Raw genomic sequence first — 24484 nt, 5'->3', positions numbered from 1 at the left:
CATCGAGGAATGACTAAATCATGAGAAAATACAATCAGGGGAGGGGGAAAATTGATGCAGTATGAATCCGGCAAAATGGCTAGTTCGGAAAATAATCAAAAATAAACAAAATCTTATTCTAGAGGGATGGAAGAAATTTTACCTTTCTTTCTTCCGTTCCTCCTACTCTCGAATCTGCTCTGTGAGGAAGGAACTAAGATCGAAGGGTTCAGAGGAGTTGAGGAGCCGTGAGAAGATTAGGAAGGGTAAGCTGACTTTGATTTTTTTTTTTTTTTTTTTTTTTGAGCAGACGACATTTCAAGAAATAATAATAGCATCGAATGCACATTTCATCTCATCCATGTGCCATAACACCACAGGAAGAAGCCAGAAACTGCACTCGTTTATATAATTAGACCACATGTAACACACTGCCATAAGATCATTAAGTAGGATTTTTTAACATGCTTATACAAACTTCAAACTGTTCATTTGGCATGGAAACAGCTGCTGACTCTGATTCTATTCTTCTTTTTTATCAGATTGTGTAGCAGAATTTTTATGAGGTTCCACAAGAGACTCTGTACCTGCATTTAAACCATCAACATTTTTTGAAGCAGGCTTGTATGGACAAGCAGCTGGCACCCTTGCAGGCTTTCTGTATTCCCAGCCGAAAAGCCTGTAGATCTTACCGACGATGAGATCGAAGAGCAGAGGCAAGGCGTTAACGACGGGGATCAAGAACAAAGGCAACAGGCACGCAATACAGACCATCCTGGCGATTGTTCCGCTCGGCGTCTACACTCCGCTGGATCTGCGTCGAGGGCTCGAGAGATTTGAGAAAGGATAAGCTGACTTTGATTGAGGAGATGGGGAAATGCGAGATTAGGGATCTCGACTTGGAGGAGTTGGGCCGGCGTGAGGAGTTTTGCGTGAGGAGTTTGGGTCGAGATTAGGGTTCAGAGGAGATCACGCGGCAAGGAGAGGAGAAGGCGCTCGTGGAGAGGAGAAGGAGAGGAGAAGGCACTCGTGGAGAGGAGAACTCGTGGAGAGGAGTGGTGAGGAGAAGGCGCGCGCGCGTTGAGGGTTTAGAGTTTAGCAAAGCGAGGGCTGCGAATTTATTTTAAGTGAGTTTAGGGGAAACATACACAACACTTTAAAAAACGTTTTTTAAAAAAATGTTGTCTTTGACCATAAACAACAACACTAAAGACAACACTTCATTAAAAATCGTTGTCTTTAGTAAAAAGTAAATACCATAGACAACGCTTTTCACTAAAAGCGTTGTAAAACAAAGAACGACAACGTTTTTATTAAAAAGCGTTGTCTATTGGGTGTTGTTGAATGCAAAAATTCTTGTAGTGCTAAAACCGAAAATCATCACATGATCAAAGAATATCTAAACATAACATGATCTCAACTAGTCATGGCATAACATATCATACTCTTTAAGCATATCATGCAACATAACAAAATCATAACTAGTCATGACATATCATCTCTTAAAGCATAGCATGAAACATAACATAATCATATCTAATCATGGCATATCATAGTATCATCATAAGGTGGCATGGCATATCAAGCTCTTAAAGCATAACATGAAACATAACATAATCATATCTAATCATGGCATATCATAAATCATAGCATCATCACAACATGATCATAAGGTATATGCAATATGATTTTGAAAACATGTATCCGAAAAAAAAACATGTGTATGTCTCATGATCTTTAAAACCATTTCTTCTTACATATATACTTGAACATAATAACAACATAATCAGGGCCCTGGCTTGTACCACACATAGATAAATCACGTAGATATGCGCGCTTCCTAAGTATCTCCAAGGTAGCAAGTCTTGAATCATACTAGGAACTAGGTCCGGATCACACAGCCATAGACCCAGGGGCGTACTAAGGAGCCAATCCCTTTGTTTTTACTAGCCTGGATCACACAGCCAAAGGCCTAGGGACTGATTAGGAGCCCACCCTTGGTACAAGCCTTACAAAGTAAAGTAGCATGTATAAAAATGCATCATTTAGTCACATAGCATATCATAGGAGTATGCATCACTTAGGCATACATTATGTCATAAAAGTATGCATCACTTAGGCATACATCATGTCATAAATAGTATGCGTCACTTAGGCATACATCATGTCATAAAAAGTATGCATCACTTAGGCATACATCATGTCATAAAAAGTATGCATCACTTAGGCATACATCATGTCATAAAAACATGCATATTTTCACCACATAGCATATCATGAGAGCATGCATATTTTAGGCACATAGCATATCATCAAAGCATGCATATTTCTATCCACATAGCATATCATGAAAGCATGCATATTTTAAGCACATAGCATATCATCAAAGCATGCATATTTCTATCCACATAGCATATCATGAAAGCATGCATATTTTTAAGCACATAGCATATCATCAAAGCATGCATATTTCTATCCACATAGCATATCATGAAAGCATGCATATTTTTAAGCACATAGCATATCATCAAAGCATGCATATTTCTATCCACATAGCATATCATGAAAGCATGCATTTTTTTAAGCACATAGCATATCATCAAAGCATGCATATTTCTAAGCACATATCATATCATGGAAAGTATAAATCACAAGCATACATGTTTAAGCATAAGGGTGTATCATGTGATTATACTATCATAAGAAACATGGTAACATAGTTAGCTTGGGTTCTAAGCTTCCTAATCCCTTGGGTTCTTATCATGGACGAACCCCCCTTAGATCTCAATTTAGGTAAAAACAACCTCCAAGCATGTGGAACCCAAATTATCATCACATCAATTTCATAGGAAGCATTATAAGCATGATTAACTTGGTTTCTAAGTTCTCCAAGTCCCTAAACTTCATGTGGCCGAACCCTATCAGGTGTGAAACAAGGTCCCAAATGTCATGAAAGCATGAAAACCTTAAACCATATTTATAGCATTTTTTTCCAAGTAACATAGTAAGCATATTTGAGCTAGTTCCTAAGTTCTTCAAGCCCTTAACATATGTCATGGCCGAAATTTAACAAGTATTCATTAGGGCTAAAAGCAAGCATACAAGCATGTGAACTTGAACTAACATCATGTATAAATTCATAATAAGGTATCATACAATGGGTATGGCCGAAACTTACCCTAGCCTCATTTTAGGTCATTAAACAACATATAGCATGAGAACTTTGGCTTTCTACTTATCATATTTCATGTAGAGTGACATGAGCATATTTAATTTTTATTCTAGGGTTTCTAGGGCATCTATCCCTTCATGGCCGAAACATACAATGGTCCATTTAGGTCATGGAAAAATTATACAAGCATGTGACACAATCAACATATTATCATATTTCCATAAGAAGCATTTTTAACACATTTGGTTTCAATTCTAAGGCCTCTAGGTCATTTAAACCCTACTTGGCCGAGACTCATCAATGTTTAAATTTGCTTCAAATAGCCTAAAAGCATAGGCAGTCATACAAGTTTCATAGCATGTATAAAGACAAGCATAATAAACATACATGTGAATTGTGTCTTAGGCTTCCTAGGTTTCTTTCCTTTTTCTTTGATTTTTCCTCATGGCTGAAACCTACCAATCTCTAAACTAGGTTTTAAGTGGCCTAAAGCATGGAAAACCTAAGTAAGTTTCATGGCAAAAATTACTAAGAACATCATATACCAATTTGGTTCATAAACAAGCTAGGACCCTTGTGATCTTACATGTCATATATCATGTAACTAAATTCTCTATACCCTAATTAAGCATGAGAGCATTAAACAACTTTTATATATTAATATCACAGAGGTCTTGAGCATGTTAAAAATTTTTTTAAGCTTTTCTAAGCTATCCATCTTATCATGGCCGAAAATCTTAATGAAGAGTTCATGAATTTCTAGCAATATTCGACATGCAATTCTTTAAGAGAACTCTATATTCTATCATATAAACATGGTTACCTAAATTTAAAGGTCTTCCTAACCCTAAGCTCTTTTCTTGGCCGAAACATATGAGTGGATTTCTTTTGGTTCCAAGTAACTTTCACGCAAGAACAACCAATAAAAGACCCTTAGTAATTCATGGAGGGAATCTTGTACTAGTTTGGTTAAACAATGATTTCCCTAACCTCTTTAAAATATTTTTTGGCCGAAATTCTAGGGTTAGGTACTCCTCTGACAAAGCATCATATAGGTAAAAAAACATGAAGGAAAACCTTCCTACATAGCATAGAAAAATATCATGAAATGAGGACTTGTTTAAACCTTCCTAGATTTGCAAACTCTTCTTTGGCCGAATTTTTCTTAAATTCTATTCTAGGTTTTCTAATCCTCATAAAATCCGAAAAGTACATAAAACGCCTTGTACCATAGGTGAGGGGAAGCTTACATCCTTTTCGCTTGTGGATCTAAGGTGTGGTGATGGAAGAAGTAGCCTCTTCTTCTAGTTCCCTTCCCTTGATTCCCTTGCTAAGTCCTCCTTGTATCTTAGGCTTTCTTAGGAGAAAACCTTGGCTTGGGGCCGAAGATGGAGGAGAGGGGACTGAAGTTCTCGGTGAGGGAGAGGGGAGAATGAGAGAAATGAGAGAAAATAAAATCTTCTCTTTACATATTCTCTTTTATGTTAAGGGGGAAGAGGTAGCCAACTTGGTTTTTGCTTTCCTTCTCCCTTAGCCCTTTTTCCATTTTTTTTTCTTTTTATTTTATTTATTTATTTGTTCTCATCATTCATGATGAAACAAGGGGGAATGAATCCCCTTAATGTTCCTCTTTAAGTCACGGCAAAAAGAGAGAGGAAGGGGAGAAAAGAAGGAAGGCAAGTTGCCTTTCTCTTGTTCTTTTCTTGTTTTCTTTTGGCTAGCTTTTACTCTCACCCTTATCATGAGTTTCCCTCCTTTGCTATCAATATATTATTCCTATCCCAACTGGTTATTACCCATTAATCTTATCATTTACATCATGAGAGGTTCAAGGTTCAATCCTTGACCATTCCCTATTTTATTTCTTTTTGGTTCAACATTCTACTAATATTTTTCTAAGGCAAATTCATCATTCTCATATTTATCTTAAAATCTTAGTGGGTGTTAGAGTACCCCGTACCTCATAAAAAGTTCGTCCTCGAACTTTAAAATAGTTACATCAGGTGGCACTGAACTTTCGGCTGAGTGCATCGGTCACTTTGTTCGCCTTTCCTGGGCGATAAAGAATCTCGCAGTCGTAATCTTTAACTAGCTCGAGCCATCGGCGTTGCCTCATATTCAGGTCTTTTTGCGTGAAGAAATATTTCAGACTCTGATGGTCGGTATAAATCTTACACTGAGCTCCATATAAATAATGTCTCCATATTTTGAGAGCGAAGACCACGGCTGCTAGTTCTAAGTCGTGAATGGGATAATTCTTCTCATGCTCTTTAAGTTGTCTAGAAGCGTAGGCAATGACTTTGTCATCTTGCATGAGTACAGCTCCAAGTCCTGTGATGGAAGCATCGCTGTACATATCGAAGCCTCTGTTGGTTTCCGGGAGAGTAAGGGTCAGTCTCCTTTTTAATTCCGCGAAACTCTTCTCGCAAGCTTCTGTCCATTCATACTTTTCATTTTTCTTGGTGAGGGTTGTCATAGGGGCTGCGATTTTGGAGAAATTCTCTACGAATTTCCTGTAATAACCTGCTAGCCCGAGAAAACTCCTGACTTCGCTGGCATTTCTTGGTTTGTTCCAGTTATTTACAGCTTCGATTTTTCTTGGATCCACCATAACTCCATCTTTGGAGATGACATGACCTAGAAATATTACCCGGTCAAGCCAAAACTCGCATTTGGAGAATTTTGCATATAGTTGTTTCTCTTGCAGGATATGTAGTACAGTATTCAGGTGTTCAGCATGTTCTTCTGGGGTTCTCGAGTAGATAAGTATATCGTCAATAAAGACGATTACAAATTTGTCAAGATATGCCGTAAATACCCGATTCATCAGGTCCATATATACTGCAGGAGCGTTGGTTACTCCGAAAGGCATAACTATGAACTCATAGTGTCCATATCGGGTTCGAAATGCTATTTTTGGTATATCATCTGGTTTCACCTTCACTTGATGATAACCGGATCGTAGGTCTATCTTTGAGAAAACGGTCGCACCCTTCAGTTGGTCGAACAGGTCATCGATCTGTGGGAGTGGGTACCGGTTCTTGATTGTCACATTATTCAGCGCTCGGTAGTCTATACATATTCGTATAGACCCATCCTTCTTCTTTACGAACAGCACTGGAGCTCCCCATGGAGAGTGACTAGGACGAATAAGTCCCTTGTCGAGTAATTCGGATAACTGTTCCTGAAGCTCCTTTAATTCAGCCGGAGCCATACGATAAGGTGCTTTTGAGATCGGCTGAGTACCAGGAATCAATTCAATAGCCAACCCTGGTAGTTCATCAGGAAATACTTTTGGATAGTTGCATACTACCCTGACATCCTCTAGCTTCGGGTCTTTGACTTGATTGGTATTAATCACGTGCGCTAGAAACCCCATACATCCTTTATCTAACATCCTTTGTGCTCTAATAGATGACAATAACTTCTCCGTTCCTTTCGGTTCCCCGTAAAACTCAAACTCTGGTTCATTTTCGGGTCGGAAAATCACTTTCCTTTTGCGGCACTCGATTGAAGCGCCGTATTTGCTAAGGAAATTCATGCCCAATATTATGTCATAATCCTGCATATCGAGTACTATCAGATTGCAGTAGAGTTCTCTGTTTGCGATCCGAATGAGTACTGCTTGCAGCATATGGTCCGATGGCATGATCTCCCCGGATGGTAAGGTTGTTAAGAATGTGTCCTCTAGAGTTCTGAGTGGTATATCTAGCTTTTTCATAAAAGGTGTTGAGACGAACGAGTGTGTTGCCCCGGTATCAAATAATACTACAGCATACTGATTGTGAATAAGTAGCTGACCTGTGACAACAGTAGAGGCATTCGCCACGTCTTCCTTGGTATGAGAGTAGACTCTGGCGTTCGTCATAGTGGGAGGGGCCTCCAATCTTCCTTGGCTGATTGAAGTCCCTTCTATGGCAGTATGCATCTGGTGCAGCTGTGCAGGGGTACTCATATTCTGAAAGTTCTGCGGAAGTGGTGCCTGAGGCTGAGTTGGGCAATTTCTCGCTAGATGACCTTCCTTTCCACAGCTATAGCACTTCCTGGTGCTTAGGAGGCATACTCCGGAATGCATCTTTCCACATGTGGCACACTGAGGGTACTTGGTTTGCTTATTGGCCGGACCACCTTTTGTGTTGTTCCACTGTTTCCTCTTTCCACCTGAGTTTCCTTTCCAGTCGATTCTGGTGTTGTGCGATTTTTGTCCTCCGGTCAGTGCTTGGTTCTTGCCCTTGTTCATTGCTTTCTGGTAGTGCTCGGTAATCAGAGCACTGCTGACTAGCTCCTCTGCAGTCTGCGGTCTATTAACTACGTTCAGAGCTATCTCGGGTCGGAGCATCTTTAACATTAACCGGACCCTTTCTTTTCAAGACGGATCGGTTCTGGGCACAAGCGTGCTAGGCGGTTGTAACAGATCACCTTGCTGGAACTCGGTGAATTCGTCATAGTGCTTGTTGGTCACTTGCATATGGAAGAATTCTTCTAAGAACTCTGTCTCAAAATCTGTCCACTGCATCCGGTTTATTTGTCTTTTCGCCTTTACTCGGTCCCACGATGCGCATTTGACCTTCTCGTGTTCAGGCCATCCAATAGTTCCATTATGCTCTCCACGGTCTTGAGCCAGCTTGTGCATCCCATGGTTCAGCTTCCGAGAATGCTTCCGGCTTAAGCCTTTGCCACCGAATCCGATAGGCCTCTTGTCGGACCATCGGAATAGGGCTGGCTATAGGTATAACCGGTAGTGTATTCGATTTGCCGGTGGGGTAACCTTGTGACCCATTAAGGTAGTGATCAGTTGTTGTTGTTCTGCGATCTGATACCTGTGTCAGGTCTGGTGGAGTCACTGTCCCCTCGGTTCGGGCATTGCGTGTCCTAACCATGTTGATCTAAATAATGACAAATAGACTAGTGTAAGTGGTTATCATTTTTAGCCAATCTAATGTACTGTTTTGTTTCTATCTATTTGTTCTGGTATTATTCCTAACCTACTAATATGTAATCCTAATCTAAATTATAACTAAAAGCATAGAATAAAGCATCAAACATGAGCAAGCAAAACATGAAACTAAAGCATAAGCAACATAAGGAAGAATAAGGAATAGAGTGACAACAATATAACATAAGGAAATAAAGCATAAGCAATATAGCAAAGAAAATAAAGCATAGGCAATATAACAAGAAAGAAAAGTAAAGCATAAGTCATATAACATGAAACTAAGCATAAGCATATGACAAGAAAATTAAGTATAAGCATTCTTACTTGGAGCGGCAGGTCAGAGGCTTGATGTGTGTGTAGTGAGCTGGCAATAACTTTGGCTCTGATACCAACCTGTAACGCCCGCCCTCCCTGCTAACCCTAAGGGACGGGGCTACGATACTCCATGTACAGATTTTTCTTTTTAAAACAGCGGAAGACTTAAAATAATTTTCTTAGTTTAATAAAAACTTTTCTTTTGTTTTTCTTTTCATCAAATCCGAACTACACTATCACGGCATCAATAACATGATATCAAAATTAGTAGAAACATAACATCAAGTCACACATACGGTACTACAATTCATGATACCAAAGCATAGTTCTTAAAAAGTTTTTAAAGCAGGTTCTTATTTTGGTTGCCTAGCCACTGCCACACACATCTCCTAGCCTCTCCTGCTGCTCCTTTAGCTCGTCTAGCTTTTTCCTTTATCTGTGGTATAAGGAAAGTAAGCTATGAGCACTCATGGCTCAGTAAGTTCTTTTCCTACTCACTAAAACCGAAAATCATTACATGATCAAAGAATGTCTCAACATAACATGATCTCAACTAGTCATGGCATAACATATCATACTCTTTAAGCATATCATGCAACATAACAAAATCATAACTAGTCATGGCATATCATCTCTTAAAGCATAGCATGAAACATAACATAATCATATCTAATCATGGCATATCATAGTATCATCATAAGGTGGCATGGCATATCAAGCTCTTAAAGCATAGCATGAAACATAACATAATCATATCTAATCATGGCATATCATAAATCATAGCATCATCACAACATGATCATAAGGTATATGCAATATGATTTTGAAAACATGTATCCGAAAAAAAAACATGTGTATGTCTCATGATCTTTAAAACCATTTCTTCTTACATATATACTTCAACATAATATCAACATAATCAGGGCCCCGGCTTGTACCACACATAGATAAATCACGTAGATATGCGCGCTTCCTAAGTATATCCAAGGTAGCAAGTCTTGAATCAAACTAGGAACTAGGTCCGGATCACACAGCCATAGACCTAGGGGCGTACTAAGGAGTCCATCCCTTTGTTTTTACTAGCCTGGATCACACAGCCAAAGGCCTAGGGACTGATTAGGAGCCCACCCTTGAACAAGCTTACATCATGTCATAAAAAGTATGCATCACTTAGGCATACATCATGTCATAAAAACATGCATATTTTCACCACATAGCATATCATGAGAGCATGCATATTTTAGGCACATAGCATATCATCAAAGCATGCATATTTCTATCCACATAGCATATCATGAAAGCATGCATATTTTAAGCACATAGCATATCATCAAAGCATGCATATTTCTATCCACATAGCATATCATGAAAGCATGCATATTTTTAAGCACATAGCATATCATCAAAGCATGCATATTTCTATCCACATAGCATATCATGAAAGCATGCATTTTTTTAAGCACATAGTATATCAGCAAAGCATGCATATTTCTAAGCACATAGCATATCATGAAAGCATGCATTTTTTAAGCACATAGCATATCATCAAAGCATGCATATTTCTAAGCACATATCATATCATGGAAAGTATAAATCACAAGCATACATGTTTAAGCATAAGGGTGTATCATGTGATTATACTATCATAAGAAACATGGTAACATAGTTAGCTTGGGTTCTAAGCTTCCTAATCCCTTGGGTTCTTATCATGGCCGAACCCCCTTAGATCTCAATTTAGGTAAAAACAACCTCCAAGCATGTGGAACCTAAATTATCATCACATCAATTTCATAGGAAGCATTATAAGCATGATTAACTTGGTTTCTAAGTTCTCCAAGTCCCTAAACTTCATGTGGCCGAACCCTATCAGGTGTGAAACAAGGTCCCAAATGTCATGAAAGCATGGAAACCTTAAACCATATTTATAGCATTTTTTTCCAAGTAACATAGTAAGCATATTTGAGCTAGTTCCTAAGTTCTTCAAGCCCTTAACATATGTCATGGCCGAAATTTAACAAGTATTCATTAGGGCTAAAAGCAAGCATACAAGCATGTGAACTTGAACTAACATCATGTATAAATTCATAATAAGGCATCATACAATGGGTATGGCCGAAACTTACCCTAGCCTCATTTTAGGTCATTAAACAACATATAGCATGAGAACTTTGGCTTTCTACTTATCATATTTCATGTAGAGTGACATGAGCATATTTAATTTTTATTCTAGGGTTTCTAGGGCATCTATCCCTTCATGGCCGAAACATACAATGGTCCATTTAGGTCATGGAAAAATTATACAAGCATGTGACACAATCAACATATTATCATATTTCCATAAGAAGCATTTTTAACACATTTGGTTTCAATTCTAAGGCCTCTAGGTCATTTAAACCCTACTTGGCCGAGACTCATCAATGTTTAAATTTTCTTCAAATAGCCTAAAAGCATAGGAAGTCATACAAGTTTCATATCATGTATAAAGACAAGCATAATAAACATACATGTGAATTGTGTCTTAGGCTTCCTAGGTTTCTTTCCTTTTTCTTTTATTTTTCCTCATGGCCGAAACCTACCAATCTCTAAACTAGGTTTTAAGTGGCCTAAAGCATGGAAAACCTAAGTAAGTTTCATGGCAAAAATTACTAAGAACATCATATACCAATTTGGTTCATAAACAAGCTAGGACCCTTGTGATCTTACATGTCATATATCATGTAACTAAATTCTCTATACCCTAATTAAGCATGAGAGCATTAAACAACTTTCATATCTTAATATCACAGAGGTCTTGAGCATGTTAAAATTTTGTTTAAGCTTTTCTAAGCTATCCATCTTATCATGGCCGAAAATCTTAATGAAGAGTTCATGAATTTCTAGCAATATTCGACATGCAATTCTTTAAGAGAACTCTATATTCTATCATATAAACATGGTTACCTAAATTTAAAGGTCTTCCTAACCCTAAGCTCTTTTCTTGGCCGAAACATATGAGTGGATTTCTTTTGGTTCCAAGTAACTTTCACGCAAGAACAACCAATAAAAGACCCTTAGTAATTCATGGAGGGAATCTTGTACTAGTTTGATTAAACAATGATTTCCCTAACCTCCTTAAAATATTTTTTGGCCAAAATTCTAGGGTTAGGTACTCCTCTGACCAAGCATCATATAGGTATAAAAACATGAAGGAAAACCTTCCTACATAGCATAGAAAAATATCATGAAATGAGGACTTGTTTAAACCTTCCTAGATTTGCAAACTCTTCTTTGGCCGAATTTTTCTTAAATTCTATTCTAGGTTTTCTAATCCTCATAAAATCTGAAAAGTACATAAAACACCTTGTACCACAGGTGAGGGGAAGCTTACATCCTTTTCGCTTGTGGATCTAAGGTGTGGTGATGGAAGAAGTAGCCTCTTCTTCTAGTTCCCTTCCCTTGATTCCCTTGCTAAGTCCTCCTTGTATCTTAGGCTTTCTTAGGAGAAAACCTTGGCTTGGGGCCGAAGATGGAGGAGAGGGGACTGAAGTTCTCGGTGAGGGAGAGGGGAGAATGAGAGAAATGAGAGAAAATAAAATCTTCTCTTTACATATTCTCTTTTATGTTAAGGGGGAAGAGGTAGCCAACTTGGTTTTTGCTTTCCTTTTTTTTCCATTTTTTTTATTTTTATTTTATTTATTTATTTGTTCTCATCATTCATGATGAAACAAGGGGGAATGAATCCCCTTAATGTTCCTCTTTAAGTCACGGCAAAAAGAGAGAGGAAGAGGGAGAGAAAAGAAGGAAGGCAAGTTGCCTTTCTCTTGTTCGTTTCTTGTTTTCTTTTGGCTAGCTTTTACTCTCACCCTTATCATGAGTTTCCCTCCTTTGCTATCAATATATTATTCCTATCCCAACTGGCTATTACCCATTAATCTTATCATTTACATCATGAGAGGTTCAAGGTTCAATCCTTGACCATTCCCTATTTTATTTCTTTTTGGTTCAACATTCTACTAATATTTTTCTAAGGCAAATTCATCATTCTCATATTTATCTTAAAAGCTTAGTGGGTGTTACATGAAGCCCGTTGAGGATACCCTTTATCCTTGCGTGGAGTTGACTCACAGATTCTCCTTCCTACATTTAAATATTAAATAACTTATTCAAGTAGAGATCTCGTTTGGTTACCTTCGCGTCGCTGGTTCCCTCGTGCAGTTCGATGTGCTTGTCCCATAGTTCCTTCGCATTTTCATGTGGGCCGACGCTATTCAGTTCCTCCTTCGTTAGCCCACACTGGAGGGTGTTGAGAGCTTTGAAGTCTATTTGGGCTTTCTTCTCATCTCCGGAATCCACTATTCCAGGTCCATTGGATTTCCGGAGTTGTCAACGGGAGCCTTATAGCCTCTGATGATGCTGAACCACTGGTCGAAGTCGAACTTTAGATAGACCTCCATTCGCTTCTTCCAGTATAGGAAGTCGTTGCCATTAAAGAGGGGAGGATGGATGGTGCTGAATCCCTCAATTTGTTCCATAACTCTTGCACACAATGAAACAAGGAAGAGGATCCCAAGACTTGGTCTTGGATTTAGCAGTGTGGGAGAAAAGAAAAAATTTAAGATTGAATTGGTGTTGCACCAGTTCAGTTTAATTTGCTACGAAAAAGAATTTTCCAAAGAGGCAAATATATCTATTTGGATTATGTCGAAAAACTTAAAACCGAAAAAATAAGAAAACAAAAAATTTCACCCCTTTTGCCTAATTGGTGGTTGCACCAAATTAGAGTGGTACCTTTTCTAATACCACTTGTTGGATCGTAAAGTTCGCTAGAGAGGAGGGGGAGGGGGGTGAATAGTGATCGTTAAAACTTAATCGAGTAAGCAGCGGAAATAGAAAAATTGAAGTAACGCTAACAAACTAATTTTACTTGGTTCGGAGCCTTCGTCGACTCATACTCCAAGGCCCGCTCGTGAGAGTGCTTCGTTTGACAAGCACTAATAATTTGCAAAAGTATTACACAATTTTAGTACAAGAATTATAAAGAATACCAATAACAAGGAAAATGGAACTAAGTCACAGGTTGTCGGAGGAGCTTCGCAGTGTCGCAGGAGCGTCTTTGGAGCAGCGCGCAAGAGAGCAATCGTAGAAGAAGTTGTGTTTGACTATTGGTGGAAGACTGCTTATATAAGCAGTTTTGGGCGCTTAGATCCCTTCTGGGCGCTTGGACCGTGACGTTGGTCCAGGCAATCAGCACGCTCCATGTTTGCGACGAGATAGAGTTTTGCATTCCGGGTGCCCATATCAGTTCTGGGCGCCTGGATCCCTTCTGGGCGCCTAGACTCCTGTTTTCAGCACAGCTTTTTCCTGCAAGAAAATGATTAGTCCAAGGCAATAAATATTATACTATCCTGCAAAACAAAAGTTAGCACAATTTATAAAAAATAGAGTAGTAATTAGATTCTGTCTCCTCAAGACCAGAATTTAATCAAGATCTCAACTTAGATTTCTGAAATGAATCTAAGTTGGATCGACACCTACTGTTCCCTCAAACGAGGAACGTGTCCTCACCAAGTCACTCCCCTCCAATGACTTACCTTAACTTACCATTTTTCTAGACATCTGATCAGCTCGTTGACCTATCTGGGCTTCGTACCAGCTATCCGATTGGCCCGTTGACCTAGTTGGACTTCATGCCAGCTATTTGGTTGACCCGTCAACCTAGCTAGATTTTGTACCAGCTATCCAATCAGCCCGTTGACTTAACTGGATTTCTTGCCAGATATCCAGTCAGCCCGTCGATGTATCTGGACTTCTCCTACACACTTAGTTAACTTGTTATATCGTAATAAACCTAACATAACTTACTTTATCATTCATCAAAACCTGAGTTTGACCGTTAGTGCAACCTGCACCAACAGTTTCAACTTAACCCTTTAACCCTTCCCATTTGACATTCATCAAAAACAAAAAAAAACAAGAGTAGAAAAAAATGCTAAGAAAAGAAAACATCTTTTACAATAATTCTCAGGATTACTTTGAGAAAGGAATGTATAAACATAAAACTTTTCAAAAAAAATATTTGACAAATTATGTTTAAAGTCAGTTTTGAAACCACTTAGCCTTTCAAAATGATGAAGAAACTTATTAAAAATAAGCCTTGAAAAGAACTTTTTCAAAGTGTTTTCAAGCTATCTTGTAAACCAAATTTAAGGATATCTTTTAAAATCCTTTTTAAATCTACTAACTTTGAAAATGCTAAGTTCTCCAAAATGAAACTTTAAGAATGCTAAGATATCAAGTGCTATAATATGTAAAATTGTTTCAAAGTAGTTTAGAGAAATTGAAATATTTTCAAAATAATTTTCAAGACATGTAATAATTTTTAAATGGATTTTTGAAAGAGTACAACAGAATGTTTTCCAAAATTTTCAAAACAATTTTTTAAGACATTTAAAAATGGATTTTTGAATAAAAGAAATGTTTTCAAAATTTATTGACTTATTAGTCCTCCCCTTGAACCTGATATTTGTTTTCAAAATAATTGAATCCACTATAAATTATCCTTGACTGTCTAACCATTGGTTACTAACTATCAGAAGATAGTAGTGTTTACTTGGTTAGTTAGATTAAGTCTTTTTATCCAGTTAGTGTTTGACTAACCTGGATTACTTAACCTAATTACTGTAAATTTGGTATTTAATGCCTAGACTTATGTTGATGCACTGATATAAGCATCTTATGTAACACCCCAAATTTCATTGTTTGGAGTTCTAAAAGTGCTTATAAATATTTATAAATACTTTAGGAATATTCTAGAGATTTTTAGGAATTTTTAGAGTATTTTTATAAAATTTTCGGAGTTCGTTTGGTATTTTTATCAAAAGAAAGAAGTTGCAAAAAAAAAATAAAGAGGATCGGCCGAGGTTCGGCCGAGGTTCGAACCAGCGACCTCCGACCCGATCTAGACTTAAGCGAAGCGCGATAGCCAAGCGCTCAAGCAGGTGTTTCGTGATCAAAGTGATGGCGAAATAAAGTTAAGTAATAACTGAAACCAAGAATACCCATTGGTATAAAAAGGAATCGGGTTATTTCCTCACGACCAAAACCCTCTCATCCTCTCCTCTCTCGCGTGCGACGGCGCTGCTCGGGCGAAAATGAGGCCGAAGCTAGGGCTTCGTCTCCGGCGGTCGACCAGGGGGTAATTCTGTGAGCTCTTCACATATTCGAGACCCTCTCGTCGAGAAGAACCCGTAGGCACGAAGAAGAGGCTGAGATTTCAAGCCCTCTGAAACCCTAGAAGCTTCTCTTCTCGGCTGTAAGTTCAAGAACACATAGGTAAGTGCTCTCGCCGCAGTAGGAGTAGTTTTCGGATCTTTGTTTTCTTCTTTAGTTTGAGTTTTTCAACAGACAATTAATAGAAGTCTAATTCCAGCAAGTTTAGATTTTCTTTTGCTATTTATGGGGTACGAACAACCCCTTACCCTTAGCACGTTAGTTGAGTTTTCTTGCTTCTTGATTGTGCATGTTAGTATTTCAGTTATTAGTTTTGTTACTGATTTAGGGAGCATGAACAGCCTGTGTTTTAAGTATACCATGTTGGTTTGCTCTGTTACTGCAATGAATAAGAACAACTTTATTTGAACCATGCCGTTTAGACCTTTTCTGCTTTCCAATTAGCACGGACGACCTTACCTACGCTCCAACATGCAGTTTTAGATGTTCCTTTAGCATCCCAGTTTGCTTGTTTTTAGTTCGTGTTGAGTTATTCAGCATGAACAGATCACAAATTTGAGTAGTTATAAGTAAGAAAAGACCAAGGATTTAATTTAATCCCAAATTCCAGAATTTGAGATCAAACATACAGCAAGTGTTTGAAGAAATACCGAGGCACTTCATTTTAGGAGTATTTAAAGATAATATGTATTTTATTTGAAAAGGCTAGTACCCGACTTCCGAGGTTGTCATTAAATAAATCCAGGTGACCAATTCCGAGGCCTTGGCCCTGGTAAGACCAAGGTCTTTACCCTCGTAGGATTGATGGCTCACTACCTCAGTTTCTATTAGGGAGCGCGCAATGGTAATAAGTCTGGGCCCAAGAGATTATTATTTTGAAGTATAAGAGTATAAGTTTGGGAATAAATGAAATAAGCTTCACATAGGTTTAAAAACCAACAAGTTTAGCTCTTTTATTCTAGCATGCTGTTTAGACTTTCTTACTGCTATCTGCAAGCATGAGCAGCCTTACATGTTTAGCATTTCAATCTGTTTTGATTCCTCTGTTAGCTTGACGGGTATGACCAGCCGGTCCTTTAGCTTTGCAGTATTGATTTCTTTGATTTCGGTTCCTTTGCTATTAGATGAGCATGAGCAGCTTTTCTTTTAAAGCATTCAGCTTCTAGATTCCTTTTTGTACACATGCATATCCGAGTTTTGCGAGTTAGATAGCGCTTACTAAGCATCCACTTATAGTTGCATTTTTCTATTACTGCAGATAAAAGAAAAGGAAAGCTACAGTGAAGGAAGGCGACAAGGAGGTGTGGGATGGATGTGTGATGTTTGGACTATGGAAGCCTTGGGACCTTGCTAAAGAATTTATCAAGATTAATTTCTTATTTAAGTTGATAAGAAAATTTTGGAATCAGATTTTCTATTTCTTGCTGCTAGGGGATTCATTGATGGGTTAACTATTTTCCTTATTGTTAGCTAAGGTTGACTGGAAATTTTAATATGATACAGTCATTACACTTGAATTGCATGCATTAGTTGCTGTAAGTTACATGTTCTGTTCTTATTTTCCGGAGCAGTTAAAGGGGGTTAAGTGTTACTATCTTTAGAGTAAGCAATATCAGTTAAGTAGAATGAGTAGTTAAGTAGCGCCCACCCTTAGAGAGTAGTAGTAAGGAGGGTGGTCGTTACAGGGTGGTATCAGAGCAGTCCCCATTCTCCAGCATCACACACACATCAGCATCAGCCTTGCCTTCTTCAAGTAAGAAAGTACTTAATTTTTTTTATTTATTATGTCTTTCCTTATTATTTGCAGTATAGAGAAATCCTTAGAATTATTTGCTTATATGTGCTTATGGAAGATAAAAGTTCTTGTTTTGGTTTTTCTATGTTTATATATATATATATATATATATATATATATATATATATATATATATATATATATATATATATATATATGTTTAGAGAGTATAGGGACGATTTCAAGTTTCCTCTCTCTCTGCATGACTAGATGGCAAGAAGAGAGCGTCTCCGTACCGCTCGTACTGAGCACCGAGCTCAGGAGAACGAAGAGCCCAGAACAACTGAGCCTAATCTCTCTGAAGTTGTTGCTCGACTCCAGAAACAAGTAGCAAAGCAGCAACAAGTAATCACCAATCTGATGGCAAATCAGCAGTCAGTTCCTCCCCCTCCCCCAACTATCAATGTGAAGACCCCAGTGGTGGCTGAGGTTCCACCAGCTGTCCTGGAAGGTGCCACAACACCTAAACGACAAGAAGCATACCTGATACAGTGGCTGAAGTTGAAGCCAGAAAGTTTCTCAGGCACGACTGAGCCCTGGGATGCCCAGGCTTGGTTCAAGACACTGGAGAGCATAATGGAGCTTCTTGACTGGCCAGAAGTCGAGAAAGTCAAGTGTGTCTCCTTCTACCTATCTGGAGATGCTCGTATGTAGTGGGAGAGAGTTAAGAGTAAGAGAGCAGCCAACCAGATGAGCTGGGCTGACTTTGAGATAGAGTTTTACGAAGAATTCTTCCGCCAACGGATCACCAATAAACATTATGAGGAGTTTATAGAATTCAGACAAGGTGACCTGCCAGTAGAAGAAGCAGTCAAAAGATTCAACAGGCTAGCTCGTCTCTGCCCAGAGTTAGTGAGTGCAGAGAAGGAACGAGTCAGACTGATGCTCCGAATGCTGAGACCAGAAATAGCACTTAATGTGAGTAGTGGAACTCACCGGCCACAGACTAGTCGCTGAGCACTATCTGAACAGCATCAAGGCACAACAAACGCAACTCCAGCCAGTCAAGATAGAGGACAAGACAGTAGGGAGTCAGAAACCCCAGGCAAGTAAGCAGAACTGGAAGGGCAAGGATAACAAAAGGAAACGATGGAATACAGGAGGTAGCCAGAAGGGAGGTCCAACAAACAAGCAGGTCAAGTTCCCTCCCTGTCCCAAATGTGGGAGACTGCATCCAGGAGCCTATCTTTTGGGGAAGACCGGGTGTTATTCGTGTGATCAAGAAGGACATCTGGCTAAAGCGTGCCCTAACAAGTTTAAGGCACCTCAGCAATAGGCAGAGCCATACGGGAGCAAGTCTCAGTTACACTACATGCCTGTAACTCTGGACGGACCTCAGCTCAGTCAAGGAAGGTTGGAAGCCCCACCAGTTCCAGCCAGTGCCAGAGTATTCTCCCTCACTAAAGAGGAAGCCGCTAGTGCCTCCACGGTCGTAACAGGTCAAGTAGTTATTTTTCAGCATTTAGCTACTATACTATTTGATACTAGGGCAACCCATTCTTTTATATCAGTGCCCTTTGCTAAGGAATTTCAGGTGCCTACAGAGAGCATGAACTCCAAGTTCTTGACAACCCTACCTTCTGGGGAAGTCATGGAGTCCAACCAGTGGCTTTGGGTTGTACCAGTCAAAATTTCAGACCGAGAGCTATATGTTAATTTAGTAGTCCTTACGATGCAGGATTTTGATGTTATTCTGGGTATGGATTTTCTCAGCAAGTACAGTGCTTCTGTGGACTGCCGCAGAAGGAAAGTGATCTTCAGCCCAGAAGGCGAACCACCCTTTGAATTCACGGGAGTCCCAAAGAGGAGGACTAAGAAGTTCCTATCTTCTTTAACAGCTCACCAAATGTTAGCTAAAGGGTGTACTGGCTTTCTTGCGTACATTGTGAATACAGAAGGACAAAAAGGACCCAAGCAGGAAGATGTTCGGGTAGTCTGTGAGTATCTAGAGGTATTTCCAGAAGAGCTACCTGGACTACCTCCTAACAGAGAAGTGGAGTTTGAAATTGAGTTGGTTCCTGGCACCAGTCCAATTTCAAAAGCTCCGTACCGAATGTCTCCAGTAGAGCTAAAAGAGTTACAAGAACAACTTCAGGAGCTACTTGACAAGGGTTTCATCCTCCCTAGTCATTCACCCTGGGGAGCTCCAGTGTTGTTCGTTAAGAAGAAAGACGGATCTATGCGGATGTGCATAGATTATAGAGCGCTGAACAAAGTAAAGTTAAGAACAAGTACCCTCTTCCCAGAATAGATGATCTATTTGATCAGTTAAAGGGGCCAACAGTGTTTCCTAAGATAGACCTACGCTCTGGGTACCATCAGTTGAAAGTGAAAGAAAGTGATATACCCAGAACAACTTTCGGGACCAGATATGAACACTATGAGTTTGTAGTCATGCCATTTGGTGTGACTAATGCACCTGCGATCTTCATGGACTTAATGAATAGAGTGTTCAGAGAATACCTCGACAAATTTGTCATCGTGTTCATCGACGACATTCTGATTTATTCAAGAACCCCAGAGGAGCATTACACGCACTTGAGGATAGTACTGCGGACCCTACAACAAAAACAGCTTTATGCCAAATTCTCAAAGTGCGAGTTCTGGTTAGAGCAGGTGGCGTTTCTATGTCACATCATTTCTAAAGAAGGCATCTCAGTGGATCCTGCCAAAATAGAGGCGGTCAACAACTGGGGTAGACCCAAGAACGCCAGGGAGATCAGAAGCTTCCTTGGGTTAGCTGGATATTATAGAAAATTTATGGAGGACTTTTCCAAGATAGCCTCGCCACTAACAGCCCTAACTAGGAAGAACAAGAAGTTTGAATGGTTAGACAAATGTGAGCAGAGTTTCCAAGCATTGAAGAAAAGATTGACCAGTGCTCCCATTCTGACTGTTCCAGGGAGTGACAAGAGTTTTGACATATATAGTGATGCTTCCAAGATGGGCCTTGGAGCTGTTCTCATGCAAGAGGGGAAGGTTATAGCGTATGCTTCCAGACAACTCAAAGACTATGAGAAGAACTACCCCACTCATGATCTGGAGCTGGCAGCCGTGGTCTTTGCACTAAAGCTCTGGCGACATTATTTGTATGGAGTCCAGTGCAGAATCTTCACAAACTATCAGAGCTTGAAGTATTTCTTTACCTAGAAAGACTTAAACATGAGACAGCGCAGATGGCTAGAGTTGGTTAAAGATTATGACTGTGAAATCCTCTACCACCCAGGTAAAGCTAACAAAGTGGCAGATGCATTAAGCCAAAAATCCAGTGCAACCCTGATGCCCTTGTCATCATTAGCACTGCCACTGCGGAAGGAATTGTCAGATTTTGGAGTTGAAATTATTTATGGGCAACTCTCGGCATTGACCTTAGAGTCAACCCTTATTGAGGATATACAGAGAAAGCAAAGTGAAGATCCAGATATCCAAAAGATCAAGCAAGGGATACAAAAAGGAGAAAATTCAGAGTTTCGAGTATCAGACAGTGGAACCCTGTATCAGGGGAGCCGCCTTTGTGTCCCCAACGATGAGGAATTGAGAAGGAAGATTCTAGAAGAAGCTCATAGTACACCGTACTCCATGCATCCTGGTTCCACCAAGATGTATCAAGATTTAAAACAGAGATTCTGGTGGTCTGGACTCAAGAGAGATGTTTCAAAATATGTCAGTACCTGCCTGACATGCCAGAGAGTCAAAGCAGAGCACCAGAGACCAGGAGGAGTCCTACAACCTCTCCCAATACCAGAGTAGAAGTGGGAAGAAATATCTATGGACTTTATAACAGGTCTTCCAAGGACCACTAATGGGTACGATACGATATGGGTGATAGTGGACAGGTTGACAAAGTCTGCCCATTTTCTAGCCATCAAGGTGTTCTACTCTATAGAGCAGTTGGCACAGCTATATGTTAAGGAAGTGATCAGACTTCATGGAGTTCCGAAGTCGATTGTTTCTGATAGGGATGAGCGCTTCACCTCCCATTTTTGGGAGTGTGTTCAGAATGCATTAGGCACCAAACTCAAGTTCAGCACAACCTTCCATCCCCAGACTGATGGACAGACAGAGCGAGTAAATAAGATTTTAGAAGACATGCTCCGGACTTGTGCATTAGATTTTAAGGGCAGTTGGTGTAAGTATCTGTGTTTAGCTGAATTCGCCTACAACAATAGCTACCAGGCCACTATCAAGATGGCACCTTACGAGGCACTGTATGGCCGAAAGTGCTGATCACCCATTTGCTGGCAAGAAGTAGGTGAAAGGAAAGAAATGGAAGTGGATTTGGGCATTCAGACAGAGATGATAGATGAGACCACTCAGGCTATCCAGAAGATCAGACAGAGAATTGAGACTGCCCAGAGCAGACAAAAAAGTTATGCTGATACACGCCGTAGGCCACTTGAGTTCCAAGTAGGGGATTCAATCTTTCTCAAGGTCGCTCCTATGAAGGGAGTGATGAGATTTGGCAAAAAGGGAAAGTTAAGTCCTCGCTACGTAGGACCCTACCTGATCACAGAGAGGATTGGGAAGGTAGCTTACAAGCTAGACTTACCTCAAGACATGTCAGCAATAAACAATGTATTTCATGTCTCCATGCTAAAGAAGTGCCTCCACGACCCTAGGCAAGTGATTCAGCCTCAGTCAGTGAAGATCCAGGAGAATCTTAGCTATGAGAGGAGACCTACACAGATAGTGGACAAAGGAGTTAAGAGACTAAGAAACAGAGAAGTGCCACTAGTGAAAGTCATCTGGCAGAACCAGAAGCACGAGGAAGTTACTTGGGAGCGTGAGGACAACATGAGACAAAAATATCCAGAATTATTCTAAGTTCGAGGACGAACTTTTTATAAGGTACGGAGAATTGTAACACCCCAAATTTCATTGTTTGGAATTCTAAAAGTGCTTATAAATATTTAGAAATGCTTTAGAAATATTCTAGAGATTTTTAGGAATTTTTAGAGTATTTTTATGAAATTTTCGGAGTTCGTTTGGTATTTTTACCAAAAGAAAGAAGTTGCAAAAAAAATAAAGAGGTTCGAACTCGCGACCTCCGACCCGATCCAAGATTTAAGCGAAGCGCAATTGACAAGCGCTCAAGCAGGTGTTTCGTGATCAAAGTGATGGCGAAATAAATTTAAGTTATAACTGAAACCGAGAATACCCATTGGTATAAAAAGGAATCGGGTTATTTCCTCACGACCAAAACCCTCTCATCCTCTCCTCTCTCGCGTGCGAAGGTGCTGCTCGGGCGAAAACAAAGCCAAAGCTAGGGCTTCGTCTCCGGTGGCCGGCCAAGGGGTAATTCCGTGAGCTCTTCACAGATTCGAGACCCTCTCGTTGAGGAGAACCCGTAGGCACGAAGAAGAGGCCGAGATTTCAAGCCCTCTGAAACCCTAGAAGCTTCTCTTCTCGGCTGTAAGTTCAAGAACACATAGGTAAGTGCTCTCTCCTGCAGTAGGAGTAGTTTTCGGATCTTTGTTTCCTTCTTTAGTTTGAGTTTTTCAACAGACAATTAATAGAAGTCTAATTCCAGCAAGTTTAGATTTTCTTTTGCTATTTATGGGGTACGAACAACCCCTTACCCTTAGCACGTTAGTTGAGTTTTCTTGCTTCTTGATTGTGCATGTCAGTATTTCAGTTTTTAGTTTTGTTACTGATTTAGGGAGCATGAACAGCATGTGTTTTAAGTATACCATGTTGGTTTGCTCTGTTACTGCAATGAATAAGAATAGCTTTATTTGAACCATGCCATTTAGACCTTTTCTGCTCTCCAATTAGCACAGACGACCTTACCTACACTCCAACATGCAGTTTTAGATGTTCCTTTAGCATCCCAGTTTGCTTGTTTTTAGTTCATGTTGAGTTATTGAGCATAAACAGATCACATATTTGAGTAGTTATAAGTAAGAAAAGACCAAGGATTTAATTTAATCCCAAATTCCAAAATTTGAGATCAAACATACACCAAGTGTTTGAAGAAATGCCGAGACACTTCATTTTAGGAGTATTTAAAGATAATATGTATTTTATTTGAAAAGGCTAGTACCCGACTTCCGAGGTTGTCGTTAAATAAATCCAGGTGACCAATTCTGAGGTCTTGGCCCTGGTAAGACCAAGGTCTTTACCCTCGTAGGACTGATGGCTCGCTATCTCAGTTTTTATTAGGGAGCGCGCAATGGTACTAAGCCTGAGCCCAAGAGATTATTATTTGAAGTATAAGAGTATAAGTTTGGGAATAAATGAAATAAGCTTCACATAGGTTTAAAAACCAGCAAGTTTAGCTCTTTTATTCTAGCAAGCTGTTTAGACTTTCTTACTGCTATTTGCAAGCATGAGCAGCCTTAAATGTTTAGCATTTCAGTCTGTTTTGATTCCTCTGTTAGCTTGACGGGTATGACCAGCCGGTCCTTTAGCTTTTTAGTATTGATTTCTTTGATTTCGGTTCCTTTGCTATTAGATGAGCATGAGCAACTTTTCTTTTAAAGCATTCAGTTTCTAGATTCCTTTTTGTACACATGCATATCTGAGTTTTGCGAGTTAGATAGCGCTTACTAAGCATCCGTTTATAGTTGCATTTCCTCTTACTGCAGATAAAGGAAAAGGAAAGCTACAGTGAAGGAAGGCAACAAGGAGGTGTGGGATGGATTTGTGATGTTTGGACTATGGAAGCCTTAGGACCTTGCTAAAGAATTTATTAAGATTAATTCTTTATTTAAGTTGATAAGAAAATTTTGGAATCGGATTTTCTATTTCGTGCTGCTAGGGGATTCATTGATGGGTTAACTATTTTCCTTATTGTTAGCTAAGGTTGCCTGGAAATTTTAATATGATACAGTCATTACACTTGAATTGCATGCATTAGTTGCTGTAAGTTACATGTTCTGTTCTTATTTTCCGGAGCAGTTAAAGGGGGTTAAGTGTTACTATATTTAGAGTAGGCAATATCAGTTAAGTAGAATGAGTAGTTAAGTAGCGTCCACCCTTAGAGAGTAGTAATAAGGAGGGTTGTCGTTACATCTTAAGTCCAGGCAAGCTGCCTAAGCATCTCACCCCTATCTAAGTTTGGTAATCACAAACAAGG

Source organism: Zingiber officinale, chromosome 9B, assembly GCF_018446385.1.
Source record: "Zingiber officinale cultivar Zhangliang chromosome 9B, Zo_v1.1, whole genome shotgun sequence".
In the NCBI taxonomy this organism is placed as follows: Eukaryota; Viridiplantae; Streptophyta; class Magnoliopsida; order Zingiberales; family Zingiberaceae; genus Zingiber; species Zingiber officinale.
The sequence above is the reverse complement of the archived record's forward strand: the minus strand, read 5'-3'. Positions refer to the sequence as shown.